At 36.2% G+C, this 24,538-nt stretch overlaps 1 protein-coding gene across 8 annotated transcripts in view; it reads right to left on the bottom strand.

Moving 5' to 3' along the window:
- Positions 1-24,538, bottom strand: part of LINGO2 (leucine rich repeat and Ig domain containing 2) — a 1,152,505-nt gene that overhangs the window by 265,163 nt on the left and 862,804 nt on the right. Inside the window, exon 1 of one of the 8 annotated variants that reach the window (XM_081067716.1) lies at positions 14,946-14,981. The exons of the other annotated variants lie outside the window; for them this stretch is intronic. The gene's annotated coding sequence lies outside the window, so the exon portion shown is untranslated. Of the gene's footprint in view, positions 1-14,945; positions 14,982-24,538 lie in introns of those variants that run through there. 8 annotated transcript variants of the gene reach the window in all.

The raw sequence follows: 24,538 nt of genomic DNA, 5'->3' as shown, positions 1-24,538 counted from the left end.
TATTAGCTAAATATCCTGAGGCAAGTTCTAAAGCACTCGAATTCTCAGTTACTTTTCCCATAAATTAGAATTATTGTGAGGATATTAAAATATGATGTATGTAAAGCATTTGGTAGAATGTCTCATATTTGGAATGCATTTGATAAACATTATTATTTTATTATTATGACTATCCTTCAAGGTATAGCTCAGATACCATCTCTCCCATGAAACTCTTATTGACCTGCTGAATGTAGTGAGATAAACATTCACCTTTGACTTAGCTTTACATGAAATTCTGTGCTGAAGTAGAATAATATTGAATATGAACTATAATCACATATATATCTCTATCTCTATCTCTATCTCTATCTCTATCTCTATCTCTATCTCTATCTCTATCTCTATCTCTATCTCTATATTTATATCTATATATAGTCACGGGATGCAGAGTATAGCATAGGGAATATAGACAATGTTACTGCAACAGTTATACATGATGTCAGGTGGGTAGATTGGAGGGGTTACCTCTTTGTCAGAGTGTAAAGGTCTACCTAGTATGTAGCTTTGTACACCGGAAACTAATTAAAAACATTGGATATATTGAAAGAAAATCACATAGCTTTACAGAATCAAAGGAGAAATTTGTCATAGATAAATAGATAAATAATGGCAAAGTAGTTAAAATTAAATAAACTTAAAAAAAAAAAAATCTGTGCTGGTTCTCCAATTTGGCAAGTTCCTTGACTTTGCATCTCCATTTCCTAGTCTGTAGGTAATAAAAACTAAATGTGATCGTATATGCAATCTGCTCTCTCTACAAAAGGCAAAAGTTGGCCTTCTGCTGTTTTCTTAGATAAAATTTCAATGTCCTGAGAAAAAATTTTAACTCAATGGATTACAAATGTTATCACTTATCATGTTTTCCTGCTAGAACAGAGCAGTAGCTTTTACTGTGTACTCCATGTACCCTTAGAATGATCTGCAAATCTACAGAAACTGTGAACAAAACTTGATGTGCATGATCAGATATGCATCTGCATTTTTCTGAGGGCATGTTTCAGATCTTTTATTAGATCTTCAAAGGGGTCTTTGAAGATCCAACACAAAAAGGTATTAACCCCTGATTTATAGACAGATCTGTGACCCAGCCCCACCTGAAGAGACTTCTTGGCTTTCATTTTATAAGCTATCCTCACCCCTTGTTTCATTTTTCTGTTTTTGGTTTCTTAATGCTCACATTCCCTTTCATAAACAAAATGCACTTAACCTTACCCATTGCCAAAACATAGTAGGTTCATGTTAGTTCCTTTATTCTCAATATACCTGAACTTTTGATTTAATTTTTAAGAGTACTTCTCTTTATTTAACAAACATGAATTTGGTGTTTTCTTTATGCCATAAAGGGTTCTAGGACTTGGGGACTTAAAATTAGATAAGACAGGCAAGGTTTCTGTTGCTCTGATAGCTTTGTTTACTAATACAATAGTCAGTAACTAAACAAATGATTAGATTAAATAATAGATTTATAATATAATTTCAAATAGTGCATGCAGAAAATGAAACAAGATAATGGGATAAGATTGATAGGAGCATGGTACATTCCATAGTTTCACTGAGAAAGTAATGTTTGAGCACAGACAGAAAATAATATAAAGCAGCCAGCCATGAGAAGGGGGAAAAAAAAAACAAAACAATAAGAAAAATTCCAGGGAACAGCAAGCACCAAAGAACAATCTTTACATAATTGAGAAACTGAAACAATTCATTGCAATTACAATAAAAAGTAAAAAAAAAAAAAAAAAAAAAAAATTGTTTTAGACTGAAAGGCAATATTTTATTCTAATTGTAGAAAATTTGGAAAACACAGAAAAGTATAAAAATAAAATAAACATTTCACATAAAACTTTTGGAAACTTTGGTATTTTGGTATATTTCCTCCCAGAATTTTTAGACAAATATGTAGAAAATGGAAAGGTATAAATTATTCTGCTGTGAATAATTTTTGTTCTATTTTTCCTATTTTTTTTTTTTACTTTATCAAAAGAAACATCTTTCTGGGTCATTAAAATTATTCATAATTTTAATTGTTAATGGTTGCATATTATTCCGTCATACAAAGTACTATCTTTTATGTAATCAATCCCCATGCTGGATTTTTAGGTTGTTTTAATGTTGATTGTTTTTTTTGCTGTGAAATAAATTCTGTAATCAATATTTTTATGGAAATATCTTTATCCTTATCTTTGTACAGTTTTTTGGATTGGAAGTCTGAAAGTAGAGTTTATTTTTATCTTAAATTTCAAAATAACATAGAGCCTGTCTCAGAATTATTAAACTCAATGCACATTAAATATGAGGACTGGCAATTAAGTTCATGAACTTGTTGCAATGATGTTGCTAACATTTTTTTGATATCAGAGGGATTATTCATTATGAATTTGTACCAACTGGACAAACAATTGACCAAGTTTACTATTTGGAAGTGCTGAAAAGGCTGCATGAAAAAGTTAGACAATCTGAACTTTTCACCAGCAATTCACGGCTCTCGTACCACGACAATGCAACAGCTCGCACAGCACTGTCTGTGAGGGAGTTTTTAGCCAGTAAACAAATAACTGTATTGCAACACCCTCCCTACTCACCTGATCTGGCCCACAATGACTTCTTTCTTTACCCAAATATAAAGGAAATACTGAAAAGAAGACATTTTGAGAATATTCAGGACATCAAGGGTAATACAATGATAGCTCTGATGGCCATTCCAGAAAAAGAGTTCCAAAATTGCTTTGAAGGGTGGACTAGGCACTGGCATCAGTGCATAGCTTCCCAAGGGGAGTACTTTAAAGGTGACCATAGTGATATTCAGCAATGAGGTATGTAGCACATTTTCTAGGATGAGTTTGAGAACTTAATTGTCTGACCTCATATAAAACAAAATCTTTAAAGAGCCTTTTTAAAAGCTACCATTTGGTCTGTATCAGTCATATGTTTATACATTTATATGTTCATTGGTCTTTTAAAAGAATTCATCAAGACAGGAGACCATTCTAGTCTGCAAGAGAGTTGTCATTAAAAGAGAAAGAACCCTTTGTGATTTAAAAGATGTCTTTAGTGAAAATGATCTCCTGGAGAATCACTATAATTAGGACTACCAGGAGTCTCTAATTCAGAGTTTAGAAAGAAAATCTTGGTTTCCTTACAAGTCAGTAACAGAAAATTTCAAATGTAAGATAACGTTTTGGCAATGATGTATCTATTGATATTTGTACTTAGTTTTACTTTCAGCTACCTTGATTTCCACATGTGTTTCAGCAGCTCTCTCTGATCCTTATTGATTGTCTTACTATCTAGACCTAGAGCTATTTCTGCCCAGTGCAGGAACATCATCAATATAGTATAAGGTTTTATTAGGTTTATCCAACAAATGCTGATCTCTCCTGTTAGGTTTAATTTGTTAGTCTGTTATCAGGGTTGTTTTAGTACATCATTTAGTGACCTTTTCTTCTCTATATTGTAGAGCCCATGTAACATTAATCCTTTTATGTACTTACATTGAAGAATAAATTATTGATGTGTGATTGTCAATCCTGAAAATTATGGTGTTGTTGATTAATGTGTAGAAAGCAGACACAAAGCTAAACAACCAAAGTTATACACTAGAAGCTACAGAATAACAAGTTCTATTTCTTTGTCTTCCATTAACGTGGAAGACCAACTTGAACAGGTAACTTAATCTCTTTCATAAAAAATACACCCTTATGACAATGCATCTATGTTATCTGTCAAGTGGGAAAGATAGATTACCTACATTGATTCGTTTTTTGGATGATGGAGTATGTGTCTAATCAAACTCATTTTAAAGCACTTCACAAATACAAAGGCTATGAAGATATTGAATAAAGTTGATATGTTCACTGTAATAAAAATGCTTCCTGAAAAATATATTTCTAACTAAGGGTTATAAGAAAAGAAAAAAAATATCTCTTTTCCATCTTAAGAGAAGAATCACTCTTATGACTCTTACCTTATTTTTTCCAAGGCTGAGGACTGAGGAATAAATATACAACTGTTGAAATAAACGCACAATATCTAAAATTTAACCGACACCTTTTGTTGATGGGGATCTGAGTTTGCCACCCCAATATAAGCCTTTTTTAAGAAACTGATTATTTTAACCTTGTTATTTTTAAGAAACAAAAGATTCAAGATATACCTTTGACCTTCCCTCAAGAATTCAGACAGAGAACCTGCTCCAGGAAGGGAGCTATCATCATAGATAACTATAGTTTAGGAACTAGGTGTGATAGGCTGGAAGGAATCTAGCCAGGCCCTTCAACCAAAGTTCTGTCTGTGTCCCATTGTTAAAGATGGACCAGCAAACATTTCTTTACCAAATATTTGCTTCTCCATTTCCATATGAATTGACTTCCTCCCCTTTGAAAATCCAAACTACATTTTTTCTTTTCTCTTTAGCTCAAGGTGACATACAAGCCTTAACTGCCAGAACTGTCCTTGGTCCTATATTCTTAAGGAATCCCTGTCTTTACATATCTAATAAATTTGGTTATTTTGTCCTGTTAAACTATTTCATTGTTAGACCAACCATAAGAACTAAGGATGGTAGAAGGAAAATTATTTTTCCTCCCCTACTTTCATACAAATATGTTAAAAGTCCATTACAGAAAACTGTGGTAGCCTAAAAGTTATTGAAAACATACACACACATCTAAGATCATTAGAAATGTGCAGCTCTTCCTTTAATATTCTGTTCAATTAGGCTTCTTATGTACGCTTCATTAAAAATATCTCCTAAGATTTTTTTCTCAGTCTGTTGAGATGAACAGCTATATCACCAGAGAGATTTTTCAGAGAGGTTTAGAAATAACTCTGAATTCTACAGCCTGACAGAAGCTGTGAACCACAACACGGAACATTTCTGATAGTCATTGGGGTATTCTTTTCCCCCCTCTTATCTCTATGTTCACTGACTTGCCAACCATACCAAAGCTTATACAATGTGTATAAATCACATCCAAGAGGAATTGCTTGTGTTCTGAAGTCTGGAAGCCCAGGCATCCACGGTTTTGCCTTTTCAAACAGTGCAGTGAATATTTCATAAGTTAAGAAATGTAAGTCTTAAGGCAAGAAAATCACAGGAGAATTGGTCCCATATCACCTTTATTTGTCTTTCTGGCAGATGTGTATGGGTTTTATTTTTATTTTATTATTTACCATTTTTACTCTTTCCAGAATTAGTCTGTATACACGTGCAATGCATAGCACACCCTGATGAGAAAAGGCTTTGTTCAGGCACTTGCCTGATCTTCCTAGAATTGGTACCAGAATCCTGACTGCATCTGCCACTTAGAATATGCACAATTTCTCTTTTATAATACCCACAGAAGTTCCTAAACTTGGGACTTAATGAGGATAAACTAAGAATTAGCTGAGATTAACTTGAACCAAAATATATGATTGTGGTAAGACATCACACACACACACACACTCAAGCTCTTTTAATTGAAAGCCCTAATTATTTTATTTTTCTTCTTTTTCTATGTGGTACTAGAAGAAGAACATGGAAATATTTTCCTTAACTTCCTGGAAAGTTTGGAGATTGATTTCTCCCAGTCCTACATGAGACAGAATGATAATTTTGCTTGCTCTAACTTTGGAATCTGGATCTGTGAGCCATATAAGGTCTACTGGGGAAAGAAAAGGTTTTGAGAGAGAAGGGATAAAGCGAGGGGGAGAGAAGTACAGAAAGAAAGGGAGAAGGAGGGAAAGAGAGAGACTGACTCACTGAAGGAAACAAAGAGAAAAAGCATTTCATTAGATTAAAAGGAGTCCACTAGAGATAGATGGGGTGGGAAAAGGTACAGGGTATAAATCAGTCCTAAAAGTCCAAGGGGAATTGTTCAAGAAGAGAAAGACTAGTGAGAGAAACTCAAAAAGAACACAAAAAAAAGACGTTACCTGAACGTCTAGACCAAATGGTAGCTCAGTCAAAATGTAGCAACCACCTGCTCCAATTACATCAAGACTCATTTTCCTGAATCCGAAAAGTTGGCCCTTCCCCTCTGCACCAGTAACCATCATACCACAAATGCAAAATTATGATTGTCTTTTCCATAAATTTTAGCAGGATGTCAGCAATAATGTCTCCTGTGGGCACCCCATTTTAAGAAGCCCCAGACACCTATAAGAGCAAGAACGAGCTGCGGTAGGATGAACTTACACAGAGGTAGGATGGACCTGACCTAAAAATACTTCAGACTCCATAAGCTCCGAAAGTGCATAGTGACAACCCCAACAAATAATGAACGTGTTAACTGTCCGAAACAATGAAAGTATGTATAATCACAAATATGAATGCTAAATAGACTATTCAGAGATGGATCAGATGGCATTTTTATATAGAGATACATAAATTATTTTTTTAACTTGGAAATTGAAGCACTCGGGCTGAACTGCCTAAGGGAACTACTATTGAAAATGTCTCTATCATCTGCTAAAGCTTTTCTCTGTTCTATATTTTTCCAAATCCTATTGTGATCTGTGTCAGAAAGGTGACTGAAACAGAACTTTTTTTTTTTTAATTTGAAGAACTAATTGGATTTTTTGCATGTTTTTTTTTTAAATTAAATTTGCTGGGGTGACATTGGTTAATAATATTATATAGGTTTCAAGTATACAGTTGAATAATACATCATCGTTATATTCCATTGTGTGCTCGTAACCCAAAGTCTAGTCTCCTTGTCACAATGTATTTGAATTACCCTGAATTAGAACCATATATTTGAATTACCTGAATTAGAACGTTTAATACAAACTTGAGGGATTTCTTAGACTCTCTGTGTAAGATACTCAGATTCACTTTAAGAACAGTGTCTTATCACAGTTGAACCTGGACATTCAGTCTGGTGAGACAGACTCTTTGAAGGCGGACATGCTTTCCTCTCATTAGTAGTTGTGTTCCATCATATCAGAGTGTGGACCTGAGAGAGGCACACAGATTTAGATCTTGGTGGTAGAAACATATTTTCAGTGAAATCTGCCACCAGGGAGTTCTCTCTCTTTGGCCAGATCTATACCTATAAGCTCTGGTAGAGATGTATTTATTTGTTTCTTTACTTATATAACGGCACCTCTGGAAATAACTGATGCCTTACTTCAGGGTAGCTTTTCCCTTAGTCTTACATTCTTTCACTGCAATGCAGTTGATGGTTTAGGTTTTATAAACCAACTAGGTATTCCATGATATGATAACTTCCATGTTGAATGCTCTCGAGGCAGAATTGAGACACTGTCAAATATCCTGTCACCATCAGAACTGTTCGGTCTGGGTGTTTAAGAATTTAATAATCTGATATGAGTAGCATACAGGTAAATATGTAACAAGTTACCTTAGACCTAACTGCTTTATCATTGACACTCCTTAATGCTCTGTTATGTATACCTCTAGAACTACACAAGATTAGGTTATTCTGTAAAAATAGATACAATTCCATATAATTTGATCCCTGTATAACATAGTAATTTATAGAATGGGAATTATGCACGTTCACAATGGCAAGCATAATAAGGGCAGTCCTCTCTACGGTGTTACATAAAAACGAAGACTAACAGAATTAAAAACTGTTTGAGCCGAAAGGGATTTTAAAATCTTCTAGGAGAAGGAAATTATATTTTACTATTTTTCCCAGCCATGCTTAATTCCTACCAGGAATAATGACATCACAAGTTACTAAGAAAGCTCATGGCATTTCTGTCATATTTATAATATTTGATTCATTACCTCTGTTCTTGAATTTGAATCCAACAGGAATTCCCTCTGCTACATAGGAGATTTGTATCCACAAAACCTCACTATAGTCAAATCTGAAAAAAACAAAATCTGGACACGTAGTTCTTTCTATGTTCCTAATAATACTGCTTCAAGTTTCAAATTTTTTAACCAGACTAAAGAGTTGCCTTTTACTTTTTACTAGGTGAAAATAACCCCCAAACTAACCTGCTTTAGATGACAACATGTTACTCAAGCAAAGAACAATGCAATTGCCCAGTGATGGTAACTGTAGACTGCAGTATAGAAAATTAATATTTACTAAGCAATGGAAAATTTCATATGTTAAGCTGTTACTGTAACAATGTGTTTTATTATTAGAAGATATAGTTTAATGGGTACACTTTGGACTGGGTGTTAAAAGGTCACAAATTAATTTTCTAATTTGGCAACCATCCTGCTGGTGATTATTAAATGCTGGTGAACAAGGCACTTAATTGCTTCACTCTATCACTGTTGAAATATGAAGGCTCAGATTTTAAAGGACAACTTGAATTATACATAAAATAAACCTATTTATGTTAAGATACTATGCAAAATTTAGAAAACAAAATATCTACCTGCACATGATTTGGGTAAGATCTGCTATTTTGTTTTTCTTTCTTTTTTCTTAAAATAGAAGCAACAATAGTACTTGCTTGTTTGACTTGCTATGAAGAATAGCTAAGATAAGGCTTATAAACTACTTGACAAAGTACTTGACTAATAATGCTTAGTGAATATTACTTCTATAATCTTTATTTATTATTTAAAATACTCTGCACAGGATGAAACTTTCTGATGTTGGGAATGACTGTCAACAGAAACCATGGTCTCTGCTTACAGTTCTACCGTCTGTGAAGTAAATAAAAAAAAAAAAAAAAGAACCATGAAATCACCCTTGGAATTAAAGTATGAGGATACAAATGGCTCATCTGGCTATATAAAGTTTATATTTACGTAATAGTAATTTACAATTGATTTTGAGAAGCACAGCCTTTCTATAAAGTTTCATATTTTTCCTCTGAGACTTTTTAATAGATCTGCCAAATAGTAGCACTAGTTTGAAATGCTGTTTGAAAACTCTAAGTAATATAATATAAGTTCTAAGAAAAAGGGGGTACGAGTTCCCTGTCTATGATTAGATATACTAATTTAACATCAAGGGATGTGTGCATAAAAATGTTATATTTCAATAAGAGAAGACTCAAAACACATTTGAAAAACTTACTGTAGATTTATAAAAGCAAATGGAATATTTAAAACCCTGTAGCTCAAGTTTTTATTTAAGGCTTGAATCATTTCTGGAACATTCTTTCTGGCTGACCATTTAGCCTTTGTCTGCATACTATCAGTGACTGGAAACTGACCACTTCCTAAGTCATCCCATGCTGAAGTTGGGCAATAGGGATGTCGCAGAAGAAGCACAGGCTTTTGGAGTGAGACGCACTGGATATTCTCAGCCATGCATAGTGAAATAAAAAAAAAAGTGAACCATGAAATCATCCTTGGAATTAAAGTATCAGGATGCAAATGGCTCATTTGGATACATAAAGTTTATATTTACGTAATAGTAATTTATGTGAAAACAGTGGTGCTAAGTCTTGGACTCCTCATGTATAAAATAGAGATGATGATGTTTAATTCTGATAGTTTCCTGAGTTTATTTGGCTAGGCCAGTTATTAAACTGAACACAAACTTAGGTGTTACTGTGAAGCTACTTTGTAGATGCGGCTCATATCTACAGTCAGTTGACTTTGATTACCCTCAATAATGCGGGAGGATCTCATCCAAGCAGTTGGAAGGCCTTAAGAGCAAAAACTGAGGTTTCCTAGAAGAAGAAATTGTGCCTCAAGATTGCAGTGTCAGCTCCTGCTGAGTTTCAGGCCTGGTGGCCTGCCCTGCAGATCTCAGACTCAAGACGATGGTTGTATCAATTCCTGGCAAAGTGTATAGCCTGCTGGCCTGCCTACTGGTTTTCAACTTGCCTTACTTCTCTCTCATATAGACTGAAATATAGATGTAGATACAGATAGGTATTGGTATAGGTATAGGTACAGATATAGATACAGATATAGATATACATGTAGATATGAATCGGAAGGGATTTAGAATCTTTTAAGCAAAGATAAATTCCATCTTATTGTTTTTCCCAAATGTGCTTAAATTCCACCAGGACTAGTGACATCACACGTTTCTAAGAAAGCTCATGGCATTTCCATTGTGATCACAGCAATATTTGAATCATTATCATCATTACCATTTTCACGTATTAATACATATGTGTTATATACATATATAATATGTTATATATGTATGTTATATATATCCCCTATTGGCTTATATATATCCCCTGTTGGAGAACCCTGACTGATGACACATTACTTCATAGGGATACCTCTTCTGAGTATAAAAAGGCACTCAAATTTGACTCCAAACATTATTGAAAATTGTCTCCTTATAGCCACTGTTAGAGTTCTAACACAATAAATGTAATGCCTGGATCCTAGACTTTCATATTTATCCACATAAATAATATAACTTGGACAAATGCCAAATTCAACATGGACTGTAAAGTATCACCCTTAATACATTTTTGTAAGAGAATATTCTTGCTTTTTAGGAAATACATACTGAAGGTACTGAAGGGTAAATGGGCATGGATTATGTGATCCACTCTCAAATTGTTCTGGAAAAATATATAATAAATAGAGAATTATAAAGCAAATATAGCAAAACGTTAACAATAGTGGATTCAGAAACTTTTTGTGCAATTCTTTAAACTCATCTGTTTCAGATTATTTCAAAACATTTTTTTAAAAGACAAAAAATAAAAAAGAATAAATAAGTGAAATGACATAAATGGACCCAAACCAAAAAAATTGGTCTTATTAGCACCTCTCTCAGAGCATCTGAAGTAACATGTTGTAACTGACAATAATATCATTTGTTTAAGCTTAAAGTCTTAGCCTAACGGCTCACCAAAAATCTTATTCCTTACAAAGTGATTGAACCCATAGACACATTCAAAGTGGAAAGAGGGGTCAACATGTGAAATGATCATAATGGAGTTTGAAGATGAGACGCATAAGTCATTCTCCATCACTGGTTTACATTCCCATATTTGAATGATTTAATAATAGCTTTAAAACTGGATGTAGTTTAATAACACTTAATCTGTGTTTTTTTTTAACATATCTACCATTTACGTATCATTTCAAGATGCTTCCTAAATTCTCACTTGTTAAAGCTTCCCCTTGAGTGAAATGAGGCACCAAGATCCCCCAAAAGGCCCAGCTTGATGAAATACTCTCAGAGGGCGTATTTTACTTTAGGGCATTGTATGAAGGTTGTCATTTAAATGCAGCACATCACACAAATAGTAAAATGCTACACAAAGAATCAATTTCACTCAGATTACTACAAAAAGGTTACAACTTCCATAATGACTTTCCTGCCATTTTCTCTGATGTAACTAATTGTGACCCACCTAATAGAGAGACAAGGCCACACAGATCCTGCTATTTATGGAGCTAACCTGGAATCTTCCACATCTCTCTCAAAATTCGCCTTCCTAGAAAATGTACATTTGGTTAGATGCCCTATAATGTCATGTCCAATAAACAGAGAGCTGAGGTAGAACTGTACCTCAGAGTTCTCTTGGGATGTTCATCTCGTGGCGTCCCTCTCATCTTCTCTTGATATATGCATGCCTGTATCTTGATGCACAGGCCGTCCAAGCAGAAAGCTGAAACCCAAACTAGGTTCAGATCCTTGCTTTGTGTATCTTCAGAAACTACAGGGCCTTAGGTAAGAATGTCTATTACTGCCTGTGGCCCTTCTCCCGGCTCAGTCATTCCTGGTCCTGAATGAGTAAACTACGATCGTGATTAATACCCACCTCAGTGCAGCACATATGTCATTACTCCAGACCACAAGACCGTCACAGACACCTGAAAATAATGCACTAACCATGCCCCTCTGTACATCTATCATGGCCAACTCTGTCACCAAAGTACAGAGGAAAAGTTAAAGAACTGTATTACTCATGGCTTCTGAGAGCGAGGAGGAATTGAAGAATGAACTCTTCTTCCAGATTTTCAGATAGTATAGAAAGTCCTGTTTGTACAGGGTGGGCGATGTTACCTTCATAATGTGACTCATCTGCTCTTGCAAAGGTACAGATCATCTCAGTTTTCAGTTCAGAGTTAAGATACTTCAGAAGTCTCTGTTTTGTTATGTTTTTGTTTTTCGCTTTTTTCTTTTTTTAATTTTGTTTTGCTGTTCCTGTGGAAGTTGTTTAAATTTATTTAAATACAATCCTTTTTTTTTCCTTTCAAATCTTTCCCACTCTCTGTCTAATCAATCCTACTCATAGCTGCCCCATTCATCTTCCCTCATTTAACTCCTTTGCATAAATAAATACATATATAAACAAACAAATAAATAAATAAAATAAAATTTTAAATTGTAAGCCTTCACGTGCAGAATGAATTTCAAACTCTTTTATCTGGACTTTAAGGTTCTCTAGAATTTTCTACAACTTCCCTTCTAATAATTTTCCCTCTGCCCTTTAACTAGGACTTGCCACTCCACCCCTGACAAATTGATACGTGTGTCTTCCTCTAAATTTGTGCTCTTCCATCTCGGTGCCTTTGCTGATTGCAGTTCTTCATATTCAGTGTCATCTTAACCTCCACCTGACAAAATTCCACCAATTCTTGAGGCCTAGTTATAATGCACCCTCTTTTATGAACCCTTTTGATCACCTCAGAGAGGAACTCTCTTCCTACTCTGAATTCCTGAAGTAGTTCCCAAATGGCTCCATGACCTATCCTCTCACTGTGGGTTCCAGGAAGTCCCGGTTCCTTTCAGGGCAAGAGTCTGCTACGGTGTCTAAGAGCACAGGCTCTAGACACAAACAACACAAGTTCAATTCTTGGGTCCTCCATTTCTTGGCTCTGGCTCATCATCTAGCAAGTTACTTATTAATGTCTCCAAGCTTCAGTTTTCTCATCGATACAATGAGGATGTAAAAAGGTACCCAATGTATAGACAAGGACTTCATGTGTTAATATTATAAAAACACTGAGACTAATGTCTTGCAACACAGTGTTTACCATGATTATTTGCCAATATTAGTGTTATTTGTGCACCCCCCCCCATAAAAATCATGCAGTGCTTTGCATACAGCTACTGTAAAACAGAGGTCAAGCAGATTGCAAACAAATCCAGGCAGCTTGAAGACGTGCTTTTGAGTTTTTGTAGTAATTCGTCTAGTGCAATGACACACTTGGGTAAACTGATTTTTAAGAGGATGATATCTGGTTGATCATTTATTTGACTAAAGATAAATAAATTTTAAACTAAATTACACAAAGATTAACCTGTGAAGTTATATGAGGTAAAGAATGGAAATGCTTATAAGACAGATACTTAAAGTCATGCAGGAGAACTGGGTGACATATAGTCTTAGAAGAGTGTTTGCATGACATAACTAAGAAGATAAAACCCCACCTTCCAGGTTTGCAGGATATTTTATTTATTGAGCTGGGTGATCTTATACAAAAGTCAATGTTCAGGAAACCAGGGGTCTTAGATTTTGTTCCTGACCTTATCAATGAGTCCATTTTGAGAATAACAAGATTCTTCATGTTGCCTAAAATAAAACCATAGTGATATTTTTTTTCTAGAATGTTTTCCTGATTTTTAAAATGATATATATCAAATTAACACAAGGGTATAAAGTGAAATCACATTAGTATGTTTTAAATCAATTGCATTTATCAAAACAATTAAAAGTACATGAGGTCAAGACTGCATAACTACTGAACACACATTTTCCCACCTGTCAAAGCAGAACTACAATACACTCTTTAGGCATTACACCTCAATATTTGGAAAGGCAATTAGCACTCATTACTACCTTCTTCAGTTGTGTATAACCTACATGAAGGTATAAATTTTGAAACCCTTGTTCAGTGTACAAGTCCTACGTGATTTTCTCCACTTGTCTCTCTGATCTTGACTACTCACTTCCCTCATCTACAGCCCAATGTAATGGGTACACAGAAATATTTGCATTTCCCAGAATGCACTGTGCTCATCCCAGCCCTTCTATCTCTGTACATGTACAACCTCTTTTTCCTTCATAGTATTGTAAACTCCCACATATCTTTCAAGTTCCAGTTCAGATGTCAATTTTTTTCTCCTTTCTAGATTTTTCTGAGCAAGATTAAACAAGCCTCTATCTTGTGTCTTCATCGTGACATGATATTAATTCTATTTTCCTGCCATCACAATTACTTATATTCATGTCTACTTCTTGATTAACCGTGAAGACACAGAACACTAAGATGAGCGTCGATTCATCTCTGTGTCCGTTGCTTCCAGTACCAAGTAGGTCTACCACAAACGCTGTTCAGTGGATGCATGGATGAACTTCTATCACTCTTTCTCAATGGAACATTAATCTTTCAGTCTGTGTAAATCTCCTACAAATTTAATATACCATACCTATAAGTAAACAATATCTGTTTTAATTTTAATTTAAAATGTCATGTCCGTCATAGACATTCACTTATATTTTTAAAGACAAATTCTCCCCAAAGTTACTTGGGGGTTTTAAGGACAAAATAGCTGCTGAGAAGCTTAGTATTATGACCTTGAGTTCGACAGCAAAATAAGTTTTCCGAACCTCAGAACTGTCCTTTTAATCAATAATTCCTTTCACCAAATGTCCATTTGATAATTAAAGAGTATTTCCATGTGTACCACAATGCACTGTCCCACAGCATTTTCTTTTCCCCAATTTCCTCAGTGTAGCCATTCATCTATTCATCACCCATTCACCAATCCATCCATCCACGTGGCCAACAATTGCTATTTAAGCTCTTATTGTCTACCAGGCACAGAGCTCAGGGACGGAGATCCCATGATTAAAGAGGCATAAGACTTGCCCTCAACCAAGCACACAGTCCCCAGGAGACAGGCAGGCCAATAACGACCACCACAACAAAAGTAACACAATGAGTTAAGTGCTGCTAGAGAAATTTGCTGAGTACAACAGATGAAATGCAGGAAAGCAGGAACTGTCTGAGAGTTTGAAAATATTTGAAAGCACTTCGAATGCCATACCTCTAAGGATCTGAAGATACCGTGGTGTCACCCCAGACCATCCTTTCCACTGGCTGCAGCCAAGAAACAGGAACAACATTCTAACCTCTCCACATATTTCTCAGCTGTTCTCAGTTATCGTCGGAAAGCACTTTATTTGAAAACCAAAAAGCCCTTTCCCCTTCAGCCAGCCTGTGGGTGATGTAAACATGGGAGCTGAGCCTATCAGTGCTTGTATCAAGCAGCTGAGAAAGTTGTAGCCCATGAATCATGGCTCTTTTAATGTGTTTCCAGGTCTGTGGGAGGAAAGGCCTTTGGCTGGTAGCATTGGCAATCTAGCACCTATAATGATCATTTGGGGAAAGAAAGACGCTAGAGACAGCCACTGTGAGAGCTACAAAACCCTCCCACCTCCCTAAAGTGTGCACATCCCCAGTGCCACCGCCAGGCCATGCCTCAAAATAGTGTGAGAGCCAAAACCCACATTTTCAAAAAAAGGGACAAATAAATTAAGCTTCTACCACCCACCTCCCTTATGTGCAGCTAAGAAAAATCAAATGAAATAAACAAGCAAATTAGCAGCTGGTACGTGAGCTTCAGATCACGAATATGTTTTGAAGTCTCTGTTAACTAGTTCTTCCTAAATTGGATTTGTTCTTGTTGAGAAAATAATAATTAGCAATCACTACTTATGTTAATGCCTAACATCTATTGGAGGCTTAAAGTGTACCAGACACCACACTTACAATTTACATGCGTATCCTATTTAATTGTTATAAACCTCATAAGGCACTAATGTAATCTAGACTTTATAGATGAGGAGTTTGAGGTTCAGAGTTTCAGAAGGGCCTAACGAATTTATCAAAGTTCACATGTATCGTAGACATTCTGTAATTAGACATTATGTAGACATTCTTCTCTACAAACCAAGCAGACATTGCCCATTGATATCTGAAACCTGTTGCTCTTAAACAATATACTCTCCTAAAATGAAAATCATTAGAAGCCCATGACCATTATTCCCCATCACCAGTTATTAAGCAACCTATAAATTCATGTGGTATTCTTACAATTCAACAACATAGAGCTCTTAACTTACAGGACTTGCTCTGTATTTTTAGGAAATAGTAATAAATAAATAAATAAATAAATAAATAAATAAATAAATAAATAAATAAATAAAATAATACTTAGGACTTCTAAGTTGATTAATCACAGAAGAGAAAACAATTGTTTGTGATTGTTCCTAGTTTGCTTAGGAAATGGTTTAGTCAAATCGCCACCTTCATATACATGCACTTACAGCTGCCTGTTTTTATTGCTAAGAAATTATTTTTAAATTATTTACATAATTTAGAAAGAATTTTCCATATTGATAGTGGGACAAATACTTTCAGTGTCTGTACTGTGCAACCTAAAGAGTTCCCAATGAAGAAAATATAGCTTTGTAAATAAGTAAGTGAAAAACTGGGCATATTCACTTAACAATCATTAATCTTCCTCAGAGGCAACATAGAATTTGTAACTGACATGCAACAGAATAACTTCAAAGTGTTAAATTAAAGACACTTGGAGGGAAGGTGATTTAAATTCCTCCTACCGTTTTAAAATCTACCAAGAACCAGCCCTCTAAGGAGAACTTAGTGGTTTCAGGTGGGTTGATAAATAGACCAAAGAAAAGCCTTCCCGTGGTACCTTGAATGGTGAAGGAGAAATAAAGTAAAACCTGGCTATACCCATTCTGATGCCTTAAGTATTGAGGGGAGTTGGAGATGAGGCAAGGGTCTCCAGAGAAGCCCCAGACCTTCCTTCTCAGGGTGCTCCTCAGCTGGCATCATCAGCATAACTCAAGACTTCCTTAGATGGTAGAGTAGAAGACCCCACCTCAAGCCTTCTGAATCAGAATCTGCATTTTAACAGAATGCCCAAATAATTTCTAAGCACACTGACATCTGAGAACCACCATTCCAGAACACTCCATCAGAATCTGCTCTAAACACCTGCCAAGTACAGCAAGGGCTGATGCCAGCTCAACACAAATGCAATCCAGGATGAACTTTCCTGCGTCCTTACTTCTTTTTCTCCCCATGTCACCGGATGTTAAAGCATGGCCTCCAAACTCTCCAGCTGTAGCTTTTCTTCACAGATCTCCCTCTTTCTTTCTTCTCTATGAGAGGGCCGGGCTTATTCCTGCTCCAGAGTGTTTGCAGTTGCTAAATTCCCCATATCTTCATATGGTTATTTCCTTCTCAAAAGTCAGGTTTCAACATGCATGTCTCCTCCTTAGAGCTGACTCCCTAACAACTCTCTGACGTTTTCCTGAATTCACTTTCTTCATTCAATTTACAAACCTTGAAGATTATTTATTTGTTTACTCTCTGCAAAAGAACAAAAACAGCCTTTGACAATTGCCTCTCTTCCTTTTTAAATTCCCTTTCCTCTTTCTTTCCTCCTTTTCCTGCCCCTGAACCTTGACTAACCAACAAACGGCACAATTTAGAAAAACAGTTCTCAAAAGAAATGTGCTGACAGGTTTTTTTTGCATGATTTTACAACAATAACTCTGAGCAAAAGACCCAACAACAAAAACAGCGTCCAACCATACCAGCTGCAAGTTATAGCAGCTGAAGATAAAAACTGCACTTGAACCAGACCACAGGAAAAGCACCCCCTCTTCTCTTCACCCTGTAAAATCCCCCAGCCCTGCTTTGACTTGGAGAGTTACCTGGTTTTCAGGTGCTTCTGGTACACAAGCTGAATAAAGCCTTTAACCTCTTGTTGAGTCACTAATATTTGTTTCTTTAGACATCATTTATTATATGCCTCCCTCCATTAAATGTAAGCTTTCTATAATTCTCATCATTAGATTCAATCTTTCTGGTTACCCCCAGCATCAGACCTTAGGATAATGTCTCTCACATGGTAGGGGCTTACTAAATAGTTGTGGGCTGACTTTTATTTTAAAAGGGAAACCAGTTTGTTCTTAACACCCAATACAATTAGTTCTTAACCTATGATGTCACTGATCATATGTCCCATGCTCCTTGACCTTGGTCCTTGGCAAAGACCCTCTATTTCATGCAGCCTCAATAAATGAGCCTCTTCATAATCCCATTTACACTGCATTTATGGCCTTAATTATCACCCTGTCCTGCCAGTGGGAAAAGCATAGTGTTTCTTTTGTATAGACAAATGGATCAGGGCTAAAAGTTATCACATTTGAAAAAGGAAGCCAGAAAAAAATAACAACAAAAAGCTCTCTGGAATCTTTTATTCATGGAAAATGGTCACTTACAATTTTGGTAACCAAGCCCCTATTAGGTTCAGGGAGGGTAGGAAATACAAACATGAACACTGGGATTTAATCCCTTAGCAGTACCTGCATCTAAATGAGTGGTTCCTGGCACCCCCATTTAGAGAGTAATCCTGAAAGGAGCCCTGTGCTCTTCTGACATGAAGATGTTTACAGACATAAGCCAGACACTATGGCTAGAACTAATTTCCTTGGCAAATGCACCAGGAACAGCTATTTCCCCCCAACTAGAGAACAACGGACAAAAGAGAAACTCCACTTTTCTCCAGATACAAAACCCAATCTGATAGCAAACAGACTGAGCAGGTACAGAGAACAGGTAAGAGGTCATTACATCAACCCGGGAACAGAGATGATGGAGAGAATTGGATATATTTGAGAGCTAAAATGGAGTTACAATTAATATCTACTACAGATAATGATATAGATGAACACATTTTTAGAATGTGTGTCACTATATGACTTCAGTAACCAAAGTATACAAAAGTAGTTCCAACTGTAAGTATCAAAACAATGTTTCCTAGAGACTAATTTATTTTCAACCATTCTCTCCTCTGTTGCCCACTGTACCTTACAAAAAACTTGATTGTATTATTCCAAGGCCCATTTCTGAGAGTATATTTGAAAGAGTAACTAATGTCCATTTATGAGGATATTTTTTCCCCTCTGGAAATTTGAAAATGCAGACTAATGTTTGGATTAAACTGACATCAAGATATATTTGATAGCACATTCTAATTTTTTCACTGAGTTCATGAACTCACCCATCTTAAATTAGAAGAAAACCACATCATGTGTAATGCAATCTGAATCGTGTAAATTGAAGATTTTCTTTTATTTACCTCTTACAGTTGGATTTATCTAACAATTATTTCAACCCTCCAAGACAGATTTGCACACGTATTTATTATAATATGATTTCTTTGTAGGCTATTCTTGCTAAGTAAAACTGACTCAGTAAAATAAAGTGTGGTTAAATAAGTTTTATATAAAGCAGTCAGAGAGGGCACCCGGTAGCTTGTTGCCTCGAAAGCATCTCCCCTTCACAGAACTCAACATGGTTAAGTCTTGTTTCTTCCAACCGACTTCAGGAACAAGATTTTCCAGTTACTACTGACATGAGGGTGGCCCATCACAACAGTAGCTTATGCCCTTGACAATTCTCGTGTATTCAGAGCAACTTTAACATGGTCTCTGAAACTAAGTAAAGTCTTCACAGACATTTAGAGTAGATAGAAGTTCCTCCCCATTCTGCACTACAGAAAGCCTTTGTCGGTTTCCTGTCAGTGTGGCAATCTTCATCCCCAGGTCCCAAGTCAAGTCCATTTCCAGTTCAGAATACTGGACTTGTCTATTCTGAAGTCTACTTGGTAAGTTTGCCAAGTAAGTCTACTGCTGCACCCTCATGGTGGCCTCCTTTCATTTTAGTCTCATCCGTCTTCAACATTTCATTTGCCTGGTTCACCCTCTGGTATGAAAGCTATTTCCCTTCTCTCTTCTTTTGTCTTTTAACTCAAACTCTGCCTTTTGGTCACTGAGGGCACAAGACTGTCTTTTGTTAAAGTTCCAGGCACATTATCTTCTATACTATTAACATACCAAGGTGAACCACTCAAGCATAGGTAATGTTGGGAGATTCATGGCAAGGTACTCAAATAGGGGATAAAAAACCAAAACAAAACAAACGAAAAAAACCCCTGCAAATTCAACGCCAGTGTCTTTTAAAAATATAAGGTAAAGTGAATATTATTAAAATAACTGATTTCAAGAAGTGAGAGAACCACCATTAATAGTTTTTTTTAATCTTCATGTAATATGGAATTACCATTTTTCATTCAAGGGAAGAGAACACTGTGGGGAAAATTCAAAGCCAACTTGACCTCATTGAGATCAAGATATTGAACAGAGCAAAAGTAGAAAAGAGTGCAACATGCTGTAGTGTGTGTAAAACCACACCACTCTGGTCTCAAATCCTGACTCAGCCTTCGCTGTGTCATGTTGGGCAAGGTACTTCAGCTCTCTGAGCCTCAATTTGGATTTATAGAAGATAAACATAGTAATGCTTACCTTACAGAGCTTTTGAACATTAAAGATAAAATATGAAAAGTTCTTTCTTACTGCATAGCTATGGGCCAATGGAATGCTATTATCTGAGAAATTCTGTAATCTTCATATCAAGAGCCTGCCATGTTTGGATTTTTGAGGTGATGAAGCTATAGATTTCTTTAATCTTGGCTCTGATATCCATTTATACTCCATTGCTTACCATCCTCTCTTATGTACACATAGCTTAACGACTGACACAGAGCTTAGTCTCAATGCTGAACACAGACCATGTTCACGGTTTCCCACATAGATGAAAAAATACTTCTTTGTTTGTTTGTTCATCTTTATCTTTCAGTACCATCTCTCCCCATTACCTTCATCTCTCCTTATTGATCTAGGTCTTTCTGTTTCCTGAAGCTTTCCCCGATTGGCTCAGGTACCTCACCTTCCTCTGAGTATTTATTATGGATGTACCTGTTGTTGGCTCATATTCTCGGTTGAATTCTGCTCCAGGTAGTTTTGGTATTGCCCAAAGAGTCAACATGGACTCAAAAATATGTCTAGCCACTAGTCCATTCTTCTGCTCCTTCTTCCCTCTTTGTCAGTGACACTGAATTTTCAGTTAGGTACTGCTACCTCCTCTGGGGGCTGAGGCCTCTGCATGACACCTGGATACTTTCAGACACTACTTGTCTGGGTATCATTTTGTCCAATAAATAACTGCACCCTCTGGTTCCCCAAGCAGAATGGTATTCCTGAGGCAAAGTGGGAGACAACACTTCCATCCCTTTTTGTTATCCTCTATTAAAGGACACAAACTTTGTGCCTAATGTCATATATATATATATATATATATATATATATATATATATATATATATATATACATGAGTAATGTCTCATGAATATTAATATCTTACACAGTAATTTCGGTTCTATGTCACAATTCTTTCTTTCTCCCTAAAATTCTCATATGAGTCAGTGGTAAAGGAAATTTAGGGACAAATTTCTATATAGGGATAAATTCAAGAAGCTTATCACATCACTCCTCCCTCTGAGGACTAGGACTTAGTTATCAGGTCAGGTTTGTCTACTGATTTTCTTCCTTTGGAATGTATTCTCCCAGGAAGCCCCTCAGTCCTTCAAACTCATCACCTCTTGCAGTTGCCTCCCACAGAACCTCAGGCTTTCTCAGATATGAATCCCCTGAGTGGATCTAGCTTAGGCATAATCTTAGAACATGCTATATTCATATAATTCATGTGGTTCATTTTACTTTTAATCACTTACTCCTTCATTTTGTAATGTATTATATATTTTTTATGTGGTTCTGTCTTGTCTCTCCATCAAGATCATAAGTTCCTTCAGGATAATGAAGGGAATATAACAGGCCCTGAGATGAAAAGCACTGTTATGACATAGTAGATATTAATACATATTTTGATGGGTGATTTTTGAGTGCATGTTAAATGAAGTAATAAAAAGAATTTCAAAGTTATTTGAAAATGTGGGTTAAAGTCAAAGAATGGGCATCTGAAGATAACGTAAAAATAGTGTGCAGAAAGCACTCATTCATTAATTTAGCAAACATTGATTGGGGAGCTACTAAATGTTTAATCTCCATTAGGCACTGGACTACAATGTAAATAAGTTACAACAGTGCCTATGAGGAGCTCTCAGTTGAACAAAGGAGTTAAATATGTTTTAAAAAATACAATTTGTTGCCTTAATGACTAGTAAGCATAAACTTAAGGTAACACGAGAACACAAACATGCAAAGAAACTCAATGATGTTAGAAGGTTGTGAAATTAAGTTCTTACAAATAAACACTTGGAACTACTGATGAAATTATTAGATCACTGGAAGATCCTCTTTGTGTGATTTCCTTTACATATAGCTGCTTTCAAGTTGAGTTACAATTAAGACAATATCCCTTTGCTCTTCTTCATTGTGGAGGATTGAGAGTGGAGGTAAACTCTTCGAAATTGTTTAGATGTCAAGGTGACCTGAATAGTTGGTGATATTTTGGGGGCAGGTTCTTAGGTGTCTAGTTGTAAAAAGACATGGTGCTCTTGTCAATTTCACAAGGAATGAAAGAATGGCTGGTTCTCCCTGCACCAGACAAACAACGGTAAGAGAGTAAATGCAATGTCCCAGGCCAGTGCTCAACTTATTGTAGTGATGTTTCTATCAGACAATTGCAAAATATGTTTCCCTAAGCCACTAGGCCAGTGCCTAATTCTTTTCTAGGACAGTCAGACATTGAATTGGCTCAGATTAGAAGAGTTACATTTTCTTATGTAACAACCATGACACTTATTCCTTCTTTTCCCCATTAATAATTGTAATGGAAACAATATAATATTTATTATAATTGTTTGGAATAATCATTTTTAAAAATGCTATTCAACACAAAAATATCTGATATGTCCTGCAAACTGTAAAAAGTACCTGTTTGAATTTCTTTTCAAACCTGGGGAGAGTTACTGAAAAAGAAGATAAGGTGAATATGCCTTCATAGGCAAAACAGGGGAAAATTTACAAACACCTAAAGCACACTATAAATGTCCCTCTTGGCCAGTAGGAAGGTGATTTCATTTTCAAAAATTAATCGAGTGTGTAATTTGAAAACATTGGCTAGAAATTTTACTTCCAATTTTCAAATGTAATATTCAAATTTGATTTCAATCCAATTGATTTCTAAAGTAAATAAGAGAGTGCATATTCTTTTCTTTTAACCATTAAAAGCCTCAATTGATTATTAAAACATTTTCACTATAATAAAATGTCACATGTATATTTATCCTTTCATCAATTCATTGATTCAGTTTTCCATAAATAACATTGTGGGACTATTAAGTTCCAGGAACTCAAAAATATTCATTCAATGATCAGCATCTCCCATTTGCCAGGCCCTGTTTTAGAAGTAAAGACTGTTACAATAGAAAATAACCAGGGGTCAACTTCAAGATGTTTATAGTCTAGAAAAGAAGAGAAATAAAGACATAGACAGAAGCTAATACAGGGGGAAGTAACATCATAAATAAATACACTCTGTTACTAATTGAACCATACTATCTTAAGACAGATCTGGCAGATATTTATATTCACTTTGATACATCTGGAACTTGTGTCTGATTTATTACAGACTTGTTTCTAAACTTATATTGTAAATGCCTTACTGCAATGTTCAACCACAGTTACTGGGCTTCTTCATGTATAAAATGCTTGCATAAACCTGTAACTATTTCCAAACAAGAAAGAAAATGCCTGATTTTCAGTTAAGATGGTGGAGTAGGTAAATGTTGCCCTTGCCTCGTCTCATGAACATCTCAAAATTTCAACTAAACTACAGAACAACTATCACTGAGAATCACCTGCAATCTATCTCAGTGGAAGTCCTGCAACTAAGAACATATAGAAGATGCCACCTTGAGACTTGCAGGAAAAGTGGAGACACAGAATTGGCTGGTCCCCATACCTACGTGTGGAGATTTAAAATTGGGAGGGATATCTCAGCTGTGGAGGTACCCCCTGAGGAGTAAGGGGGCCCACCTCCACACCAGGCTTCCTAGCCCCAAATTCCAGTGTTGGGAAGACAAGTTCCAATAACTTCTGGCTGTGAAGACACCAGCAAAGATTATGCCTGAGTGAGATGGAGGGCGGCTGGAGTCCCAAGTGATCCTCTTAAAGGGCCCATACCTGGACTTAGTCACTGATGGAGTTACTTGCTCTGAGCTCAAATGCTGTGGCAGCAGCTTGATAGGTGCCAGGGACATAAGTGGGAAAAACTGAATTGTCTAACGTCAGGGAGAGAGCTGAAGAGGCAGCTTTCTCCCAGAAAGAACTGCTGGCAGAATCCATTGTTTCTTTGTTGAGCCATCTCCTCTCAGTGAACAGACTGAGGCTGCCTCCATAGGTTGAATCTCCATCAACCTGGCCAGCACTGGTTGCTCTGCCCTGGTGATTCTCTGAGACCATACCCCACAGAACTTGCAGACTCACCCAAGCCGCTTCCAGTGGCTTTTCCACACAAATTGTCTGTCTTGGTTCATGCTGTAGAATTTCCTAAAATCTCTCAAAGGTTTACAAAACCCCAAAGAGCAGCATCTCACCTCAGCATGCCCCATACCTTTTGCTGAGCAGCCTGAAGCCTAACACTAGTGGAAGCCAGCCTTGGTTTTCAGCTGGACCTCTCCCAGGAACCTCTAAGCTCTGCAAAAGTGGCTGCTATCTGTGGATTGCTTTGTGGCTC

Source organism: Rhinolophus hipposideros, assembly GCF_964194185.1.
Source record: "Rhinolophus hipposideros genome assembly, chromosome: 11".
Classification (NCBI taxonomy): Eukaryota; Metazoa; Chordata; class Mammalia; order Chiroptera; family Rhinolophidae; genus Rhinolophus; species Rhinolophus hipposideros.
Note: the sequence above shows the minus strand (reverse complement) of the source record. Positions and strands in the feature narration are given on the sequence as shown.